The sequence below is a fragment of the Octopus bimaculoides genome, chromosome 10 (genome assembly GCF_046866305.1).
Source record: "Octopus bimaculoides isolate indiv1 chromosome 10, ASM4686630v1, whole genome shotgun sequence".
Classification (NCBI taxonomy): domain Eukaryota; kingdom Metazoa; phylum Mollusca; class Cephalopoda; order Octopoda; family Octopodidae; genus Octopus; species Octopus bimaculoides.
Window position 1 is genome coordinate 52,469,063 of NC_142937.1, and position 23,418 is coordinate 52,492,480.

Consider the following 23,418-nt stretch of genomic DNA (forward strand, 5'->3'; position numbering starts at 1 on the left):
TACGGCATGACATGGTACGTTCAGATATACCACATGGAAGCTCTGCAATGGAGGATACTAATGCATTCTTGTGAGCAAGCCCAACACCAGATTCTCTACACTGACCCTGAGATAGGTCTCTCCAAAAGATAGTATGTCCATAAGTAGGTTCACTTACTTGACCATCACCAGAGAGACGAGTTTCAGAGAACACAACTATATCAAGGGAATATTTCTTTAGCTCACATGCAATAAGTGCAGTACGCCTTTCTGGCCTTTTGTTGAAATTATCATCAATGTGCGCACATTCCAACAGCCAAAATTCAAAGGATGTTTACTCTTACTTTTTCTTGAAACTTGTTTGACCACAGTGGCAGGATGACGACCGGTCTAGTCTGTGATATACTGGGACACCTGCCGAGCCAGACCTGTCCCCCTGATGTTCCCAAGCCTTTTTTTGCCATTTACTGAATCTGTTTGAGACATTTTAAAGTAAGTTACAAGTGCATTTTTAGGTTTCTGCCAACCAACAAATTCAATGATTTTAATAAGATTTGATGTACAGGAAGTACTTGTGCAGATGAATAACTTTCAGTGGGTGTAGCTTGCACTGTACTACCCCCACCTATTGGCTCAAGAAGACTTTCGCCGGTGTGACATGAAAATTGACAAAACAAGGAACTTCTAAGGACTCAGGCTTTATTTCGGAGATTTCCTTCTCCAAGGTAGATTAGCAACCAAGGTTAAAGAGTTTCTACCTGCCCATGAGGTAAACTATCCCATTATAGATACCAAACCGATACTCAAACACACTATAAAGTCAGGTCGCTCTTGAGTGCTACTGTTAACATGGTCGGGCCGTCGGTGACTAAACTGGCCACCCCAGCAGGCTTGCTTGGTGAGGAGGGTGTTGGACACACTGCGGGATGAAAAATAAGACCCGTCAAAGGGTGGAGGAACAGTCAACGGCCATCCAACAAAATGACTGTAAATATGTATATATCTTTTGTTTATTATATGTATATATATATATGTATATTTTTACTTGTACAGTTTTACTTTTCTATATATTATTTTATATCTTTCAATCGCATATCTTTTACTTTTCTTTATATTTATATACATGTATATTTTTACTTTTATATACATATTTATTGCATATCTTTTACTTTTTTTTATATGATTCTTATATATGATTCTTATTTACATTTGCAAATCACATAACGTATTTATTTATCGAAAAATGCAAAACACGCCTAAATATGAACACTTAACGAACTTTGATATTAGTGTATATCTTAATTCATTCATGATTACATGCCCATCTCACTACTTTTGCTTTTAAGTTTTTGTATATTTATTTATCTCCCTCCCTCAAACATGAGCAATTACCTACCCAGTTCCAAATAATAACGATCACCAATTACCTCCCCTTAGATTTTTCTACTTGTTAATTCATTCACAAACTTCCTTCTCAGAACATGGACCAAACTCTTCTGAAGAAAATACGAAATTACAATAATTTGAATGTCATCATTTGCGAAAGCGAAACCGGTGGACAAAAGCAATACTCATTTACTTATTAAATACATTAAAAAACAAAACTATACACACTGTGTGCCTTTTCCTTCTTTTATTATATATATATATATATATATATATATATATATATATATATATATATATATATATATATATATATATATGTTCGTACATATATATCTACACACACACACATACATATATATAATAGAGAGGCAACTATATAGACAGAAGTAGCTCAATATAGTGAACATTGTCCGAGTTACGTTACTCCAAGAGAGAAAGCAAAACGTATGAAATAAAATAATTATAGTAGTGAACAGAACTTTGACTATTGTCAGGTTTATAACTATTATCATTTTGAGACGTCGAGCCTCTTCTTAATACACATACATACGCACAAAATATGAGTACACTAGCATACATACATGTGGATATGTGCGTTTGTGAACATGTTTGTGCGTATTTAAACAGATAAAGCACTCGAAAGAACGTCAGGGGTGTTAAAATGAAGGAAAACTTTGAATAGCGTTTACAGAAGAATCAATAGTTTGTTGCAAATGAAATTGCAGCGAAAATAATTTTGAATTCATCTGTTGTGATTTTTAAGCGGTTTAATTTTTTTTATTCCAGTCTTTCTTTTTATTCTATGTTGTGTGAGTACAGCCTTTAGCATTTGACTTGTAATTTAATGATTTTTACGATAGATGGTCGTTTATTCAATAGAAGAAAGTTCAGACCTGTCAACAAACAAGTTCAACTTTATTTCAATCAATTTACTATTGTCTTTATAGTTTTTTCCCCAATTCTTATGAGAATTCATTTTCATAAAATCTCTATACGTTCAAATGTCTATTAATATGTATGCGAACCGCTTAGATATAAATAAGTCGGAAGCCTGTTTGTCATTAACTTGCACATAGGCAACCTATGTTCTCTCTTTATCTTCCTAGATGGCAAAGGAAATTCGGTTGCCACGTGGGTAGCTGAGCAGCCCCTTGTAGCGAAAACATTGCTAACTCGAGGATCAGTAACGTTTTGCAAAATATAAGCTAAAATTTGTGTCATTTCGTATGGACAGTCTGGCGTGGCTGACAGCGGGCTACTATGTTGAATTATTCATAAATAATTCGTATTCGTGTTGGAATATGCATTGCGTTTGTTGAACCTAGAGGAATACACTTTCTCAGAGACATATCGTCAAAGTGATTGTCAGTATGATGCGATCAAAGATGGTTATTTAAGATAGGTGATGCCAATTTCGCATTTCATTCTCCAATAATTAACAAATTTAAGAGTTTCTTATCCTTATAAATATTTTGACAAATGACTGCATTTTCATTCAAAAGGTGAGTGCTTTTTTTTACTATCAGCAATTGTTAAGGGTGTCAAAATAATGTATGAATATTTGAGGTGGGTCGAGCAGGCTTTCTTTGTGATATTTTCTGTCACGTCTCTTTCTTATCGAAGCTGAGTTCACTATTTACCAACGAAATCACCAGATCAGAAAAAAGTTTACTACACTATATTCGTGTCAAAAAGTTTGCAGATCTATTGGTTGTTGAGAGCGAAAATTACTACATACTGATATATACACACGAAGCTTTGTCTGTAAAGTCAGCTAAAATACATATAAGAGTCTAGCGGGCATACACAGCCACTGCCGAAAGTGAGATACATTTTTAATAGTCATAAATATTTCCCACGAATGAAAAGCCATCATATATATATATATATATATATATATATATATATATATATATATATATATATATATATATATATATATATATATATATATATATATATATATATATGTATATATATATATATATAAGTATATGTGAATATATATATATGAGCATTTGTTTGTGTGTGTGTATGTTTGAATGTTTGTTTGTTTGTGTGTGTGTATGTGTGTGTGTGCTTGTGTGTGTGTGTGTGTGTGTGTGTGTGTGTGTGTGTGTGTGTGTGTATGTGTTTGCGGTATTACTACTGGGTGACAGTTTCAGCAAAAAGAAAAAGAGATAGAGATATTTTTATATCGAGGAAATAAATCCGAAGTTGATGAACATCTGACCCTGCTGGTACAATATATGCTACGTGAAAGTGGTAGAAAATATGATTCCTTACACAATGCTCATGTTAGTGCAAAAGCTATCGCAGGTAATCTAATCAAAATCTTTGCTGTTGTGCCAATGAATTCTTGTGGTTTTCTAATTGGAAAGCTGTCACTATCCTGTTGGCCTAGAGCACATCCTGTAGTATTGGTATTGAGACATAGCTGAATTGATGATATTGAGTGAAAAGGAACCACCAACATGCAAATATATTAATAAATATGTGGATACATACTTACATGCATGCATACGTACTTATATATACATATTATAATTAAGTTTGTATTATTAAGAACTCATTTTCTTTAGATTTGGGATTGCAAATAAAAGCACTGTCTATTAAATACATCTCTCCATATTCCATATAAATGAAACCTCTCGCAGCAAATGTCTTCATAATTAAATATCTTAACGGCTTTATAATAATAATAATGTTTCTTGTGGTCTTCCATTTGTCAAGGGATAATTTGAACCGATATAAGCCATACATACGGCCACACGTGCATTTCTTAATTTTCTTCTATTGCTATCTGCTTGTCTTTTAATCTCGATGTTTATCTGTGTGCGTGTATGTATATATGTATATGTAGGTGAGAGGGATTGTGTGTATGTATATATGCACACATACAAACGGTATGCATATATTTTACTAGATGTAAACATGTAAAAATGATGTAAAATGATGTGCACGCACATATATAGTTGACTTTGCATGTGAATGTCTGTGGAAGTGTACGTATGTGTGTACATATCATGTGATTAATAAACTAAATTTTGATTTAAATTTGATAAAAATCTATGATGATTGTTTTAAGAACCTTCAAAAGTTAATTTATGTTTGAACTAACTCAAACTGGTGACGTTTAAACAATTAAATCTCTAATTTTAAATGTTATAAAGTCATTTCAAATACCTTCTGTCTCTCCCCAACGTTGTGTTAAGCCGTTCCATCAAAGACACATGGTTAATCACAATGACACATTTCGTCTTCAATATCATTGTAAGGAATAAGTTCTCTTATTACTAAAGTATCACACTTTCAATGTGTGTTTCATTTCCGTTTATATTTAAAATCGTTACTTTTGATTCCCATTTTTAATGAACCTAATCAACAAGTACCATAAATCACATCGTGATAGCGCTCGTTCCTTGCCAATCATTTAAACGTAGCTAGCTAAAAATGATTTTCTGCCACAGTTGATTTTGTTTAGTTGACTGGCATAATAAATTACTTAAGCTAATCGGTTCAGTGTAATCACGCACGCACGTACGCACGCGCGCGCATACCCCCCCCCCCCCCCCCGAAAACACACACATATATATTACAATAGAACACTAACTTTACCTTCATGATTTTAACTTTTCCTGTTTCTCTCTTCCCTATCTTGTTCTTATGCTCTCCCCAATACACCAACTTCACTTTCTTTTCACTCTCACTCTTCCTTATGCTCCTGGGTGTAATTTGTTCCAAAAATGTGTAGGAGCGCCCATACATACCGGTGCATAGTTGGAGCATACACAATTATATATTTGTATGTATGTATGTACAATTCAAGCAGAGGTATGTATAGATATGTGTATATTTAACATATATACGACATATGTATGTTCAATGTCATTTATGATATAGATTTCTGTGCACATATGCTTGAATATGCACAGGGTTGTAGGTGTGTATTCTTTTCTGTATGTATACATAGATAGATGCTGCCTACATTTTTGCATGTGTGTGTTCCTATATGTATATATGCATGATCAATGCAAGAGAACACGTAGAATATGACCTATATAAGCATGAGCTTTTGTCTACTTCGTGGGCGGAGATGTAGCTAAAACGCCTGCTGATTACTACCAGTTGCCTCCATACTCTCACTAAACATATTACAGATAGCTTCAAACTGATCTACAGGGAGAAAATTTAAATTTAAATTACGGACAGTATATCATTTATAGTTAAATTTCATTTATATTATGTACTCTGGTATAGAGTGCGTAAATATATTTACATATATATATATTTTATATATATATATATATATATATATATATATATATATATATATATATATATATATATATATATATATATATATATATGCATATAGGAGGTTGAAAAGGAACACACGAGTTGATATAATACAAGGTAGAAAATGTTAAAATAATTTTATCATGAGGAATACGGTTCGTCCAAGTCAACATTGGCAACTGAAAATGTCTGAGCAGGTTTTTGAGACTTTTGCACACCCTTCTTCTATCAGATACTCCTACGCAATCGAAACGTCCATCTAAGACAGCGTTCCAATCCCCTACTAATACTAAAGTCCGAGACGTTTCCAAGGAAATCTCTAGACGCTTGAAGTAATCAGACCGCCCTGCCCCTGTCGGAGCATAAGCAGCTACCAGTCCGAAAGCACCGCCATCATTGTTGTTCAGATCTAGAACCACCAACTTACCTTCTGGATCCAGGAACACTGTCTTTATTTTCTAATCCAGACCCTTTCGGAAAAGCACCACAGTACCACCACCGTGCCTTCCCAGCCAACACGGAGGTAGGTAGATCTCGTAGCCACCGCAAAAGGTGATGGGGTTCAGTGGGTCGGATAGTTTGGATTCACTAATGGCTGCAACATCTACACTAAGGGACCTCAGGTCATTTAAAAGGTGACCTTGTTTCCACTGGATAGGACAAGAAAGTTGATGACGCTGCATGTGGCGCTACACCCTAAAGCAAACATAAACAGACTGTATATGAAAAGAAAGAGTGGTGGAAGAGAACTAATTAGTATGGACCATTGTATAAGGAGTGAAAGGAGAACGCTTGTTGAGTATTTGATAAATAGTGATGAAGACCTGCTGCAATATGCCGCGAAAAATATGGAAGTAAATGCAAATGAAACGATGGGCAAGGAAGAGTTTAACCAAAGAGCTGAGGAGAAGACAAAGAAGACCTTCTTGAAATCAGAATGCATGGACAGTTTGAAAGGAATACACTAAGTGTTAAGGATAATACAGCATCATGGGCATGGCTTGAGTGAGTTGATTTCAAGTGTACCACCGAAAGCCTGATCATTGCTGCACAAGATCAGGCTCTCGCTATCAAGTCAGTGAAATAAAACATCTATCAAACTTCTGAGACCCAAAAATGTAGACTCTGTGGAAAGTGTGAAAAATGTGACCCACTTGGTAAGTGGATATGAGAGCCATACATAAAAAGAATACAAGCGTCGCCCCGATAAAGTGTGTGTATCCTCTTTGGCTTTTATGCCATAAATACAAATATGAATTAACAGAGAACTGGTATGAGCATGTATCAAGTAAAGTTATGCAGGAGGATGGAAAAGTAACGATACTCTGGGACTATGATTTTCAGATGGATTGTGTAATCGAACACCATCGGCCGGATATTGCCATATTGTATAAGAGAGACAAATACTGTCAGGTCATTAACATTAACATTAATGACAAGCCCTAAAGAATTCCTCTCAACACATATCGTCAGCCACTAAGCGACATGCTCAACTGGTTAAGGTCAAACAACTGACAAGCAAATCTGTGGTACTGAGCAGAATATTTACTGTAGCCCATCTTTTATACCAAGACAAAACAATCTACATGATAACACTTCCAATCAGTTAAGATGAGAAGCCATGAGAGCCACTGCCTGGAAGTGCATCATTCCTGTGCAATGTACTTGAATATGCACAAGAGTGTAGGTGTGTATTTTTATCTGTATGTAGATGCCGTCTATATTTTGTCATATGTGTGTGTATTCCGATATGTATATATACATGACCTATGCAAGACAATATATAGAATATACCCTATTTAAGCATGAGCACGTGTCTACTTCATGGGCGGAGATGTCGCTATTATTATTATTATTATTATTATTATTATTATTATTATTATTATTATTATTATTATTATTATCATTATTATTATTATTCCTTCGTAACACAGTGTAGGTAAAAATGCACCGAAGTCTTTAGTTATCTGTCATGTCACAACAAGGAATTCAGACAGATAATACTTTCCTTAAGAAGTGTGCAGTGCCCAATAAGGCTGCTTTTTGCAAGACATCAATCTTGCATGGGATTTCCAGTTGCCCTAAGAAATCTTGAAGTTTCAATGGGATTGAGTCCAACGCTCCGATCAACACTGGTATCACTTTTACATTACATTCTTGCATTCTATATAGTTTTGCCATTTCCACTTTCAATTCGGAGTACTCGGTAATTTTTTCAACTTCTTTACTTACAACATTCATGTCATTTGGCATTGCTACATCAATGACCTGACAGTATTTGTCTCTCTTATACAATATGGCAATATTCGGCCGATGGTGTTCGATTACACAATCCATTTGAAAATCATAGTCCCAGGGTATCGTTACTTTTCCATCCTCCTGCATAACTTTACTTGATACATCCTCATACCAGTTCTCTGTTAAGTCATATTGGTATTTACGACATAAGAGACAATGAGGATACACATACACTTTATCGGAGCGACGCTTGTATTCTTTTTATGTATAGCTCTCACATCCACTTACCAAGTGGGTCACATTTTCCACACTCTTTCCGCAGAGTCTACATTTCTGGGTCTCAGAAGTTTGATAGATGTTTTATTTCACTGACTTGATAGCGAGAGCCTGATCTTGTGCAGTAATGATCAGGCTTTCGGTGGTACACTTGAAATCACCTCGCTCAAGCCATTCCCATGATGCTGTATTATCCTTAATCAACAACAACAACTGGTGGTTTGACCTTAAAAGGGCAATTAGAGTAGAATCTGTTAGGTTTAGCAAGGCATTAGGGGTAGATAGAAATAGAATAGAGGGAGATTTAGTTAGAAAGTTAGATGAGGCGCTTAGGACAGGCATCGCAACTGACGTGTTGGCGACGAGGTTGGCCCTCGACCAATTTCTCGACGCCAAACACGAAGGCTGTGTTAGAGCTAAGGCACGTTCACTAAGCGGGGAGGGAACGAAAGCCTCACGATGGGCCGGCGTGCTGGAGGCGAACAGTTCCAGTAAAGCCACCAGAGCGGATGGGTGGTGTTCCAGACGAAACAGATATGTGTGGCCTTTGAGCGGCGCTTTGCTCGACTGTTTGGGACGAATGGTAGGACAGGTAATAGGGCAGACTTCGGTCTCTACCTGGTCTCTACCTGGTTGGCTTGCCACGACTCTCGACGAGCGAGGCGGATGTCAGCCGCCGAAATACACGAAGCGATGAAGAGTTGCTCGAGAGATAGATCACCGGGTTTGGAGGATCTGCCTTACGAGCTTCATATTTCGATGCCAAACTTGTTTGCGGGCCTCTTAGCAAACGTTTACTACAATTGGCAGCAGAATGGGAGAATTCCCACTTTTGTCTCTCGAGGGGCAGTGGCACTGCTGAGAAAGAACCCTAATAAGGGGGGGAATTATAGAGAATTTCAGGCCCACTACCCTGCTCAATGCAGAGTTGAAGATTTTGGCCAAGGTGCTAGGCAAGAGGTTCGCACTTGTAAAGAAGCTGGTTGGTGAGACTCAAACTTGCGTCATCCCAACCAGGACTATTCACGATAACCTCCGTCTTATGCGCTACATCATAAGCTGGCATGGGTAGAGCTCTAATCAATTTAGATCAATCTAAAGCCTTTGATAGGGTCAACCATCAATAATTGGCAGCTGTTCTCAAGGCAGCCGGTTTCGGTCCAGTTCCTTGCAGTTGGATCGCTGCTTTATACAATGGCATCTGCTCGGTTGTTCGGGTGAATGGTCACCGGTCGGAGCTATCCAGCATCTTGCGTTAGGTCCGTCAAGGGTGCCCTCTCTCCTCCTTCCTCCATGTTCTGACTCTTGAACCATTACTACGGAAGTTGGAACATTTGATGGGTGTCCCACGTGATCTAGGGTGTGGGAGAAGTGTGTCTGCTTACGCTGATGATGTCACCGTCACAATGTCAAACCACAGGCATATAGGCCTGATTGGCGAAACACTACAAGAATATGAAACGGTGACAGGAGCTAAAATTAATGCGAAAAAGTCAGTGGGCTGGCAACTCGGCACTTGGAGAGGCAAGTTCATGCCGTCGAACAGCGTCAGACAGTCCCGTTAAGTTGCTCGGAATCTGGTACGGTCCTGACCCCGGGTGGAGAAGAACTGGGACGAGGTGACGTGCAGGTTAACCAATCTCACCCAGAAATGGGCCGAGAGAAGCTGTCCCGTCCCTGAAAGGTCGAGTGGAGGGGCCAAATGCGTACATCGCATCCACTGGTCAGGCGCCCCATCTGCTGTCAACAGCCGCTGAATGGAGGGCTGGGCATGCCGTGGTTACTGATGCGCAGACATGCACTGAGGTTTCAGCATCTCCAACGTTTCCTTGACGGTGAGCATATGTGGTCACCTTTTGTCAGGCACACAATTCTCCACATCACGTCTCTTTGACTAAGCTGCAAACCTGGATAAGGCGTAGACCGAGGGTGGGCGCTTAGTACCTCAAGCGCCGACAAACGCTCACAACCCTCCACCAGGCGGGCAATGCGGTAGGTGGTAGTTCCATCCTAGCGTACCATAGAGATCTATTGGAGGAAAAGTGCGATGACGTTCTCGGGGGAAAACTCTTGGCATCGATTAAGATTAACTAACCGGTCTGTTTCGGAGAACTTTCGGGCCTATGCCTATGGAAAACTTCCAGAAATCCATCGCTTGACAGTGCTACCGAGGGATGCTGCCTGTTTGAGATAAATTTTACAGGCACAGAATTGCCATTAGCCGAGCCTGCCCGAGGTGCGCTCACAACGATGAAACCGTTCTGCACGCCAGAGAATTGCTGATATGTAGGTTTATGTCGAACACCTGCTGTCGCGTGTATGACGAATCCGGCTATCAGCTGAATTCATTGTGAAGATTGCTCCGCCGCCCTTTTTTGGCATGGAGGGGCAGGCAATTTTTATTTATCTAATGGCTTTAGCAAAAGAGGTAATATGGTGGACTCGTTTGAAGACGCTAAAGACAGACACTTTCCTCTTAGGACAAGCCCTCATCAACTTTTTCAAGTTTCACTTGAAAAGGAAGTTGAGATTTGAGAGGGAAGTGTTGCTTTCTAGCAAGTTTGTTGAAAGATCGGTGAATATTGGAAGAATGGCCGGTGTGAAAGGACCAGTTCTGAGTGTGCACCTGTAAACAAAAGGAGAAGGGCTCTTGCCCTGTTGTTCAGGCACCAGTGGCTTTTGTGGGTTTTTCCACGAGTAGCTTAAAGCGCCTCCCCGCTGGAAGTTTTAATTTGTTCAATTTCAATTGTTATTTATCTTGTTTACACGCGGAAAACCAATTGTATCACCCGTTTTGTCTTTTATGTTGTTGCATGTCATGCAATGTTATTTTATGTCAGCCCTTGTGGCTAAATAAGAATAAATTATTATTATTATTATTATGTTGTTGTTTTCTCTTCTTTCTTCAAATTTTCTTCCATTTCTCGCCGAGTGTTTTCCGTACACCTAGGGCAGAGAAACTCGTTGTATGCATTCCCAGTTCACACACGCAAATTCACAGGTAAAACATGTATTTAAGAAAAAAAAAAAAAAGTTCATGAATGGATGTTGTTAAAGCGGTGAATTGGTAGAATTGTTAGCACGCCAGGAAATTGCTTAACTGCTTTTCGTCCGTCCTCACGTTCTGAATCCCAATTCCACCGAAGTCGACTTTGCTTTCATCTTTTCGGGGTGTATAAAATAAATACCAACTGGGTAGGGGGACGATGTGATCGACTTACCCCCAACTCAAACGCAGAGTCAATATCAAAGAAATTGAAAAAAAAAATTGAGAAATATCCTGCTCTAGCCAGAGACCCGAGGAGACTGTGGAAGAACAAAGCAACAATTATTATTGCAGTAATTAATGTACTCGGGGTTAAACTAGTAGTTACATGTAACAGCTATTCTGATATGTCGATTAATTTTGCTTTTTAGTATAGTTACTACTCTCATCTCCTCTTGAGATTATACAACTAGTTATTTTGCTTATATACATACGTACATATATATATATATATATATATATATATATATATATATATATATATATATATATATATTGTTTCTACAAGACGGGCAAGGCTGGCTGCGGGAATACCACCTCGGTATTCTACAGAGGGCTAGTGGAGGGGGAAAACGATGACGTCCTAGGAGAGGCTCTGAGGTTCGACGAGAACCAACTTACCAACCTGTTTCGTAAAACTTTCAAGTCGGAGTACTTGGATAATTTCCAAAAATCTCTGACTTGGCAGTGTTACAGGAATGCTCTACCTGTTCGCGAGAAGTTATCCAGGCACGGTTTAGCAGTGCCACCGACATGTCCAAGATGCGAGCAGGACAGTGAAACTGTCCTGCACGCTTTTGTACATTGTCGGCAGCTCTCCAGCTTGATAATCTATGTAGAACACGTGTTGTCGCATCTGGGACGAGTACAGCTGTCGGCTGAGTCTTTGATAAAGATGATACCGCCAATTGGACTCTCAAAGGAAGGTGAAGCTTGCTTTTTCTGTACGGTAGCAGTGTTGAAAGAGTGCATATGGAGGACAAGAATGGAAGGTTTTGTGACAGGGTACTACATGTCCGGCCCTGGATTGCTGACTTACTTCAAATACCATCTGAAGAGCAAGATAGGGCTGGAAAAGAGAACTCTGTCAGCTAGAGTATATGAACAGAGATGGAAGGAAGTGGTGAAAAAGGTGGGTGTGAGTCACCCAAACTAATCATCGAGAAAATAAAAGGCGAGCTACTGGGTCTTATAGGCTGCCGGGTTGAGAAAGCCAATCGTTTTATTTTACAATATATATACATGTGTGTAGGTGTGTGTGTGTATGTATGTATGTGTGTGTGTGTGTATATATGTATATATATATATATATATGTGTGTGTGTGTGTGTGTGTGTGTGTGTGTAGGCATAGGATTGTCGGTATATTTAAAAGGAAAAAAAATAATAGTCAATGAACATACGAATTGTAAATTTTATATAAAGACAATTGTAAATTTTTAAAAGATCATAGAACTCATACATTTTATTTATTTGTTTGTCCTGTATTGTACCCATAGTGATCATAATAAAAATTTTCAGCCAGCTGGTCATGCTACTTCAGGCTGATGACGAGCAAAGACTCAGAAACATGTCCCTGAATGCTGACTAGGCTGGGTGGAGGAGTTTGTCTCCCCCTCGCAAACATAAGGACACAGTAATTGTCAAGGCCAATAGGAAGCGGTCTAGCTTCCTAGGGCTAAACAGGTAGCAAAATAATACTCGAATACAGGAGGTAGAGTTATATGATTTTTTTTATTAAAGCTGCAAAAACATTACAAAAATCTGCTGCTTAGAGTTTCACGTTCCCGTTCGTCGGGCAGTTGTGATACAGAATGGAATAAAATTGTGATGGTACATGTTATATATGATTTGAGATAATCTAATTTGACAAATAGGTATTTGAATTTCAGTGGTTAATTTATTTTGAAAACGAGCGGTGTTGTAGTTGCTAACGGTTTGAGCTAGTCTGGAGTATGTAAATTGAACAGTAAGATATATCGTACTGTATGATATCGAAAAAACCTTGAGTTAAAGAGGGAATAATATATGTCCTGAAGAGAGTAATGATAAATAAATAATTAATAATTAATTAATGGAGGCGTAAGTTTTTCTATTAATTTAAAACCTATGGATGAAAGGAAATTCCTAGGTATATAATTGAATAACGATTTTGTGTTACGGATAAACACACTACAAATGTATACATCTATAACTATAATTATACACAGGAAAAATACATGCACATACGCACGTATACATATAAATACACACACACATATATAGAAATAAACACACATATACATATACATATAAGTACACATACATGTGTGTGAATATATATATATATATATATATATATATATATATATACTAGCAGAAATACCCGGCGTTGCCCGGGTTAAAGAGAATAATGAAATCTAAAAACGCCGTCTAGACTACGCATCATCTATATATATAGAGATGTATATAAACACACGCACCCAAACACACATATATATATGTATATCAATATAAATATATGAAAGTCAATGAAGTTTCGTAAAAGGAGGTGATCATGTACATACTTTCTTGCTGTTGTGATTATAACACCTCATTGTAAACTATGTTCCTTGTGGAGCATATACAAATAGGTTTTTTGTTGCTGCCCACTCTTGAGCAGCCAACATACAGTTGTCCATGTGAGAAGCAGGGCTCTTCCAAGAGAAGACCAGCTACAGACAGTGTTTGACCCTGATATTTGTTTATGGACATGGCAAAAGTCACACGAAGGGGGAATTGTAGTCTTCTGAATGTAAAAGGAATGTCTGCTCCTGATGGAGTAAGAGGAATTCTTGGAATAAAGACGTCATCCCCTTTTGCACATCCAGAAAGAATGGTAGCCTCGATAACGTGTGACATCATTTTCTAAATAATGCTCATCTGTTATGTTCGGGTTAAAATTTCATCAACATCAAAAATATATGAATTTTCATGGGAGTTATGGCCGTTATGCAAAGAATATAATTTCCAAATTTCATAAAGATCCATTCAGTACTTTTGACGTAGTTTTGGATAAGAAAACAAATGACTAATGTGTGTGTTTGTGTGCATGTGTATGTGTGTGTGATGGGTGTATATATGTATAGATATCTGTATGCATGTATATATGTATATATGTGTACATATTACATGTACATCTATATATATATATACATCTACACATATGTATACATATACATGTATGTATAGATCTATATATATATACATATACGTGTACATCTATATGTATACATATACATCTCTCTCTCTCTCTCTCTCTCTCTCTCTCTCTCTCTCTCTCTCTCTCTCTCTCTCTCTCTTTCTCTCTTTCTCTCTCTCTCTCTCTGAAAGTATCTGTCATTACAGTATCGAAATGGTGTACATATACATGTATATGTATACATATACATCTCTCTCTCTCTCTTTCTGTCTCTCTTTCTGTCTCTCTTTCTGTCTCTCTGTCTCTCTCTCTCTCTGTGAAAGTATCTGTCACTACAGTATCGAAATGTGATTGTTTCAGTTAGTGGAATAGTTTCATTTTAAAGTGAAAGTATTTGACATGAGTGTTTTTGTTTCACTTTTGACACGTAATACTTTAATAGTGGAGGAGATATGTTGCCGTGTGCTCGAACTCTGCAAGAAGTTAATAATTTTTGACTAAAACACAACTGGAACCCTGAGTAAGGCATGTGTAAAATTTGAATGAAATTGGTTGCGTAGTTCTCGAGTTTTAGGGATTCACACAGACAGACAGACAGCAGACAGACAGACAGACAGACAGCCGACAGACAGACAGACAGACACACATTCTCATTTTTATATATATATATATATATATATATATATATATATATATATATACATACATACATACATACATACACCTATATAGACATATGTTAAGCATACATACACCATTATATATTTATATGGGTACATGCATAAACGAACAGTTGTGTATATACATACACATGTTTATACGCTTATGTGTATACATACAAACGCACATCTCTCTCTGTACACGCACACACACGCACACACGCACACACACACACACACACACACACACACACACACATATATATATCTATATATATATATATATATATATATATATATATATATATATATATATATATATATATATATATATATATACATATATCTCTAAACATATATTCACATTCCCACACATACATATATATTTACACGCCAATACGCAGTTGTCAAGGAAAATTCATTCAGTATCATCAAACAATATTCCCACATATATTCCTTTAGAATCAGGAGAATAGAACTATATATGGCAGTTAAAGGAAAGAGAACCCCCTACTTTCAAAATTTACTGGTAAATTTTATAAAAAAAACAGCCCCATACAGACACGGAGCAAATAGAGGTTCAATGAGGTGTAATTTATTGCTGAGTGAGAAATTCTTCATCCTCTTCCAGGACAAATACATCTTAAACCAAAGATCAGAACTCTTGCATTGCTGCGCCTGAAATGAAAACGTATGTACATATGATAAAAATAAGTCATTTGAATATTCAATTAATGCTTGAAACACTAGAATTTCAATATTTTATTTTTTCAAATCATAGGACCATTGTTAACCTAATATAAGTCTCTGCATGTCTATATATATATGCATACTTACCTTACCTACCAAACTATATATATATATATATATATATATATACATATATGTGTGTGTGTGTGTGTGTGTGTGTGTGTGTGTGTGTGTTTTGTGCTGTTTCCTCCTCGAGCCATGCCAGATTCATAAGGGCCAGTTTCCCGGTTTCAGCGGCGAATAAATTCCCCACCTGGACGGGGCGCCAATCCGTCGCAGGATTACTCATTTTTGCCAGCTGAGCCACTGGACCAACAAACACAACACATCACCCAGTCCAGGAATCGAAACCACAATCTTACGATAATGAGTCCAATACCCTAAACACTAAGCCACGCACCTACACACACACACACACACACACACACGCACACGCATATATATATGAAAAAAAGAAAACGGAGAAATTGACATATAGATATCAATTTATTAAAACAAATCCAATTTCAAACAATATCAAATTCATAGAACTTACAATTGTTTCCATGTCCAATTAATTCAAATAAGAAAAATTAAATTAAAGATTCACATTGAATATAGTTAATTGAACATTTCGTCACGGTCAGAACATGATAGAAAAGGGAACTACATTCCTATGTGTTGATTGATCATTGGTAGACTCAGCATTAAATTCAGATATGTGCGCTTGTGCATTTAAAAAAAACCGTTACTTGTGTATATGTAATTTTGTTTTTTTATAACTTAATGTATTTGTGCGTGTGCATGTGTTACTGTGTTGAAAAACAAAGGAGCCGTTAGGTGGTCTAAACAATATTTCTGATACAGTTAATTGTTATTAAAAAAAAAAACATTTATTACTAATTTTCATTATTGTTTGTGAGAGTACGAAATGCTAGTAAAGTTTTTTAATCACTTAAAAATTATATTGTAAGTCACCTAGTTATAACCTCTAGTATTAACAATTAAATACTAATTGTTTTTATTTTTATAATTTAAACCATAAATCATACGCATGACCATGACGAAATTAAATCTTTTTACATAACACGGTAGTTGTAATTTTACGTCAACAAGATTTGTGTACAGTATATTTTTTATATCATTTTATTTTTATTATAATATCCACAAAGAATTTTCTAAGCTTCGTGGTTATCATTGTTAGTATTAACAATTAAATACCAATTTATCTAGCATAATTTAAATCAAAAATATTTCTATTCTTTACTGCGTACTACGTGCGATGACGAACTCAAACTGTTTACTATTTACAATAGCTGTCTACGACGTCATCGACATTTGTGAGCAATATATTTTTTATTTTAAAAATGAGAAAAGGATACATACGATTATAATTGAGGAATAAAATCAAAATTAATAAAATTAAATCCATTATCCAGCTAATACGTAGCATCTTTTACTTTAAAATTAATTATTATTTTAAGTATAATTATAATTTTCCTAAGATACCTACTTCTATATTTCTAGATAGTCAATTTAAAAGATAGCTAATTTATAGTCTTAGTAACTATAGTATTTTATTTTAATCGTAATTCTTAAAGATAAACCACCCACATTTTTGGTGTTAAGAAGCTTACATTTTTTTATATCCTTGATACACGTTGAATATAAATTACGCAGCGAAGGTTAAATCAATGTGTTCCCACGACCTACTTTGCGAGACAACCAAACGCTCTCCTGCTGACTACTACCGACCATTACTCTTTATAAGAGTTCGGCTGGGATCTTTTCACTTTCATCGGCAGATCGAGAAATTAATTTTTTGTAACTAAACACTTTCAAACTTCGGACACTGGTAGAATGTGTCATATAAAACATCTTTTACTCTTAGCGTTGTTGAGAAAAGTTTTTATTTACGAAGTTATTTCGTGTTAAAGTTGTCGTGTTTCGGTAATTTCAACCAATCAATGACGTGTATTCAGCTGAATAAAATTACTGCTGTTGCATGTCAACAACAACTTCCGGCGGTGTATATTTCGTTTGTCACTGTTATTTATAACATATTTTATTTCAGTTACGTTCGTATCAATAAACGAGTGTATATGAAGCACGTTTACTTCATAACACCACCATAATCTTTTGTGCATTTCTACTGTTTTTTAGGGGTTTTTTTCCTGCTTTTCAGCTACTATTTTCGGAAAGACTTCCTCCCGTCCCCCCTCCCATTTTCTCGTAAATTATTGTCGTTTTAAATTTTTTTTGCCAACAACCCAATTTTTCGGATACGGAGATTCCGGAAAATTGCCAACAATCGAAATTTTGAAATTTTTTGGCACTTCCTCTCCCACCCCAATTTCTTAATTTTTTACTTTTTTCCGAAACCCTAACCCTAAACCCGAACCCTAACCCTAATCCTAAAACCCTAACCCCAACCCTAAAACTTTAACCCCAACCCTAAAACTTTAACCCTAACCCTAAAACCCTAACCCTAAAACCCTAAAACCCTAACCCTAAAACCATAACACTAACCCTAAAACCCTAAGCTAAAACCAGTGCAAACGCACGAACGATGTCATAAATAACAGTGACAAACGAAATATACACCGCCGATAGTTGATGACAAACAAACAGCAGTAATTTAATACAGCTGAATACACGTTATTGATTGGTTGAAATTACCAAAATACAACTTTAACTCGAAATAACTTCGTAAATAGAAACTTTTCTCAACAACGCTAAGAATAAAAGATGCTTTATATGACACATTCTACCAGTGTCCGAAGTTTGAAAGTGTTTAGTTACAAAAAAATAATTTCTCGATCTGCCGATGAAAGTGAAAAGATCTTTCGACTACTTCATTCTTCCAATCCCCCAGGGGTGTCAATGACTCTCGTCACAGCATCTCCACCTTTGAGATTGACTTCCATTGGAAGTTACTTTTATTCTTATTTATTTTTCTTTCGTCACATCTCCCTTTTTGAGAATTTTCTCCTAGGAAAGTTAAATATTTCTTCCGTTTAGGCACTACTTCCCACCGTTTTGTATGTTTCCTCTTTCTTGTGCTGCTACGACTAGATTCGATTTCATGTGGCGTTGGAACATCAATCGTGTCACTGAACACTTCCATGGGTATCTCTCTTCTTTTTTCCGTATACCTCTTTTTTAGCTGGTTTGAATGCCTTTTGTGTTCCCATTTTAGCCTCTTATCATATGTCATTTTGTGTATTCTTTTTTATACTACTCCGTCTTCCCAAACTAGTTTCCAGTTTTATATATTTTGAAAAACACCTTGTCACCGATATAAGACTTTGTCGTATTTTTAGTGTTTTCCCTATTAATTTTTCTTACTAGTAGCAGCTTGTCAAAATTTTTCTTTATTTTTCGAGCAAACATTAGTTCCGCAGGCGACTTGCCTGAGAAAGTGTTTGGATTTGGTGTTATCCTATAAACCCTCAAGAATTGCGTCATTGACCATCTCATTTCTTGATCTCTTTAATGCTCTTTTAAATGTATCCACAAACTGTTCCGCTTGTCCGTTAGATCTTGAGTGATACGGAAGAGTAGTAATACGTTCAATTGAGTATTTCTTGCAAACATTCTTAAATTCATTCGCTGTGAATTGTGTACCGTTATTGGAGACTATGGTATCCGGGACACCATATCTAGCAAACAGTCCGTGTACAAATTTACTGTTATCGTGGGTGTCGGTTTACTATATTTGCACATTTCTGGTCATTTAGTAAGAGCTATCTACCACTATTAGATAATATGATCGGTTTAACGGTCCTGCGAACTCTATGTGTAGTCTGGACCATGTAATATCGATTTTGGGCCAAGGTTGAATTTGTATAAGTGGTGACTTCGCTGCAAGAGCACAAACTTTGCAGGATCTCACCAACTTCTCAATATCTGGATCCATTTTGGCTAGTTAACATAACTCCTCATAAGAGACTTCATTCTAAAAATTCCTAGATGTCCAATGTAGAATTCCTTTAACATTTGACCTTGTAGTGAGATAGACATTACGACCCTCTGTGCATACATAACCACATTATCATATATCGAATACAAATTCGAAACTGTGTTACGTTCAGCCACACGTATTTAAAAAATTGTTTCTTCTTTTTAATCTCACTGTTTTTCATTTTTATGTTAAACTTGTCCGCCTCTGCCTTAATTTTTATTTCCTCCAATGTCACAGGCAATTCACGGACAACATTGCACAATATATTTTTTATTTCATTTTCGGCTTTTAACACCGCTATCACTGTCTTCCAGTGGTTCACTGCATTTTGGTATTAATCTTGATAAACAATCTGCATGTCCCAATTTTTTCGATGACAAATGCTCCATCTTCAAGTTGTAATTCATTAAGACTGCAATCTATTGGCTGTATGGGTAGAGATACCCTTTTTTCATCCATAGATCGACAATAATGGGTGGTGGCCTGTCGGCAGATGGAAAGTTCTTCCTTGTAGAAATTTATGGAATTTTTTTTACCGCAGATATGATGGCCAATGCCTCTTTTTCTATTTGACTGTAACTTTTCTCACTCGGCAATAATGAACGCGAAGCGTGAGCTACTGATTTCAGGCTACCATCTTCATACTTGTGTAAAATCACAGCTCCAATACCACATTCACCAGCATCCGCTGCCATTACCATTTCTAAGTTCTGGTCAAAATGTGATAAGAACAATTCTAACGTTAAGACGTTTTTAATTTCTTCAATAGCTTTTTGGCATTTGTCCAACCAGTTCCACGTAACGTCTTTTTTTAATCAGTTATTCAGGGATGCTCTTAAATCGTGCATATTCGATATATATATCTGGTAGTACCTTGCAAGCCCCAAAAGTGCTTGTAACTTTGTAATGTTTGTTGAGGGAGGCATATTTTTTTATTGCACTCGCCCTAGACGAATCTGGTCTGTGTCCATTTTCATCAATAATCTGCCCAAGGTATTTTATTCTTGAAACCATGCTCTTTTATTCTTTCGAAGACCTTTCTCACATGCTCAGCATGCTGATCTCGTGATTCTCTTTTTGTGTCGTCAAGGTAAGCTACAGCAAAATCCGAACCTGCGAGCATAATGTCCATAGGGGAATAGATTAAATTTATACAATCCTTTATGGGTATTTATTGTCAATAATTTTGAACATTCTTCATCGCGAAAATTCCCGTTAAGAAATCAGCGCATACTCGGATTTTATTATTTTTATTTTTTGACATAAACTGTTGGGGAGGCCCATTTTGAATAATCAATTTTTTCAATAATGCCAAGCTTTTCAAGTCTATCCAATTCTTCGTTGACTTGTTTTAACGCTGCGAAAGGTACCGTTCTTCTTGGTTTAAATACCTGTATAGCGTTTTCTTTCACTTGAAACTTTGCCTCTATTTTTGTGCAAAGATCCAATTCTTCAGACAAAACTTCAGGAAAAATGTGGTTTGATTTTTTAAAAAATTTCTCCGACGCCTCATGTTTACTAGCGGAAGAACTATTCACATTTTTACAAAAGATATTTAATCAAAACACAGTTAAATAGTTCCATCCAGTCTGTTCCAAATAAATTTGTTGTATTTTTCAACACAAAACTTTGGCTTTTAAAGTTTTTCCACAAAACGTTGCATCACTTATCATTTCGCCCATAAAATGAAATTTTTTTCCTGAAACACCGCGCAATTTTCGAAGTTTCCTTTAATCTAGGTTTCCCTATTTTTCTCCATGCATCTGTATTAATTATCGTGATATCACTGCCTGTATCCAATTGTAACTTGATATACACATTATTAATTTTCATGTACACAAATTTTCTTTTCTGAGCCTCGCTTAGAATTTTTTTCAACAATACATTCTTTCTAGAATTTTTTTGTTTGACCCTTCATTTTGTTTCGCTATACAAGGTGAGCTTTTATGTCCGATTTTTCCACAATCAAAGCATTTACAATTTTTAAAAGGACAATTACTTTTAAAAGGTAAACCTCCGCACCCATAGCATGGATTTGGTCTCGACGCTGGATTTTGTTCTTTTCTAATCTGTTTTAGGTCGACACGCATGTATCTGAGAGCAATCTTTTCCCTCTATTTTAACCCGTCATGTCTTAAATTTATAATCCCCTGGCATTCTTCAGCCACTGCCTGTAGAGTTAATTTTTGGTCCCGTTCTAATTTTGCTGATATATCAACATCTTTTCTTGAACAAAAATTAGACATTTGAACAAATCCGGTGTTAATTTGAGTTTTTCACCCCAGCATAGGTGACGAAATCTTCGTTATCTTTTGTAACTAAATTTAAATATTGCCAACGAAACAAATCTCAGCTGGTTTCTTCGGCAGAATATAATTACAGTATTTTTCGTGTTCGGGAGGAGATAGCTTTCTTACAAGTAGTTGTACCTTCTTGTCATTCCAATTTTTACATTTTTCTTTGAAGATTTCTTCGTATCTTCTAGAATATGCAGAAAAAGTAGTACCTTCTTCTGGGTTATAATTAAATTCTCCAATTAAATTTGCTACGCTGATGAAAACGAACCTGAAATATTTTCAGACTTCTTCAACACTATTTCCAGTAACTGTTGGTATTGTTGTTGCTGTTGTAGTTGTTTTAACTGCTGTTGCTGCTGTTGCATTTGTTGTTGTAACTGTTGTTGCTGTTGTTGTTGTTGCTGTTGCAGCTACTTCATGCAAGCTTACAAATATTCCATGTTAAATAGTTTTTTCTTTGGTTTCGTGCCAAAAAAATTTAACGTCCGACGCAAGCTTCGAATATGTAGTCGCCACTTTTATATCCTTGACACATGTTGAATTTATAAATTAACGAAGTCGAGGTTAAACAATGTGTTCACACGACAAACCTCGCGAGATTAACAAGCGTTCTCCCGCTGACTACTACCGACTACTGCTCTTTATAAGAGTTCGGCTTGTCCATTCTTGCAATCCCCCAGTGGATTGCAATTCAATTGAAATAAATTTTTATCACAAAAATAATTTCTTCCCAAAACAACGAGCAAACTTAAATACATTTAGTACAAAATACACACACACACACACGCACACACACACACACACACACACACACACACACAACACGCACACACATTCCGAATAGAAAAGGAATCTGCTCCAATTCAATAGGATCTTTATACTTGACCCATTAAGCCTCATTTCAAACCCGTACATAAACAACATATATAAGAAAAGACATTACGAGACAATATTAAACATATTCTTAACTATGCACAGAATATAAGAACAAACTGTTTTAATGTCTAATTTATAATTCTTATTTCCTAAATCTTAACTTTGAATTCCTAATATTTAATAGAACCAGGCGGCGAACTGGCAGAATCGTTAGCACGCCGGGCGAAATGCTTAGTGGTATTTCATCTGTCTTTACGTTCTGAGTTCAAATTCCGCCGAGGTCGACTTTGCCTTTCATCCTTTCGGGGTCAATAAAGTAAGTACCAGTTACGTACTGAGGTCGATCTAATCGACTGACCCCCTCCCCAAAATTTCGGGCCTTGTGTCTAGAGTAGAAAAGAATAATTGATAAGACTGACATACATATCAAACCGGCAATATTGCATGAATTTAATGTAACAAATATAAAAATAACTCATCTTGACCGATAGAGAAAAGAGAAAAAGGT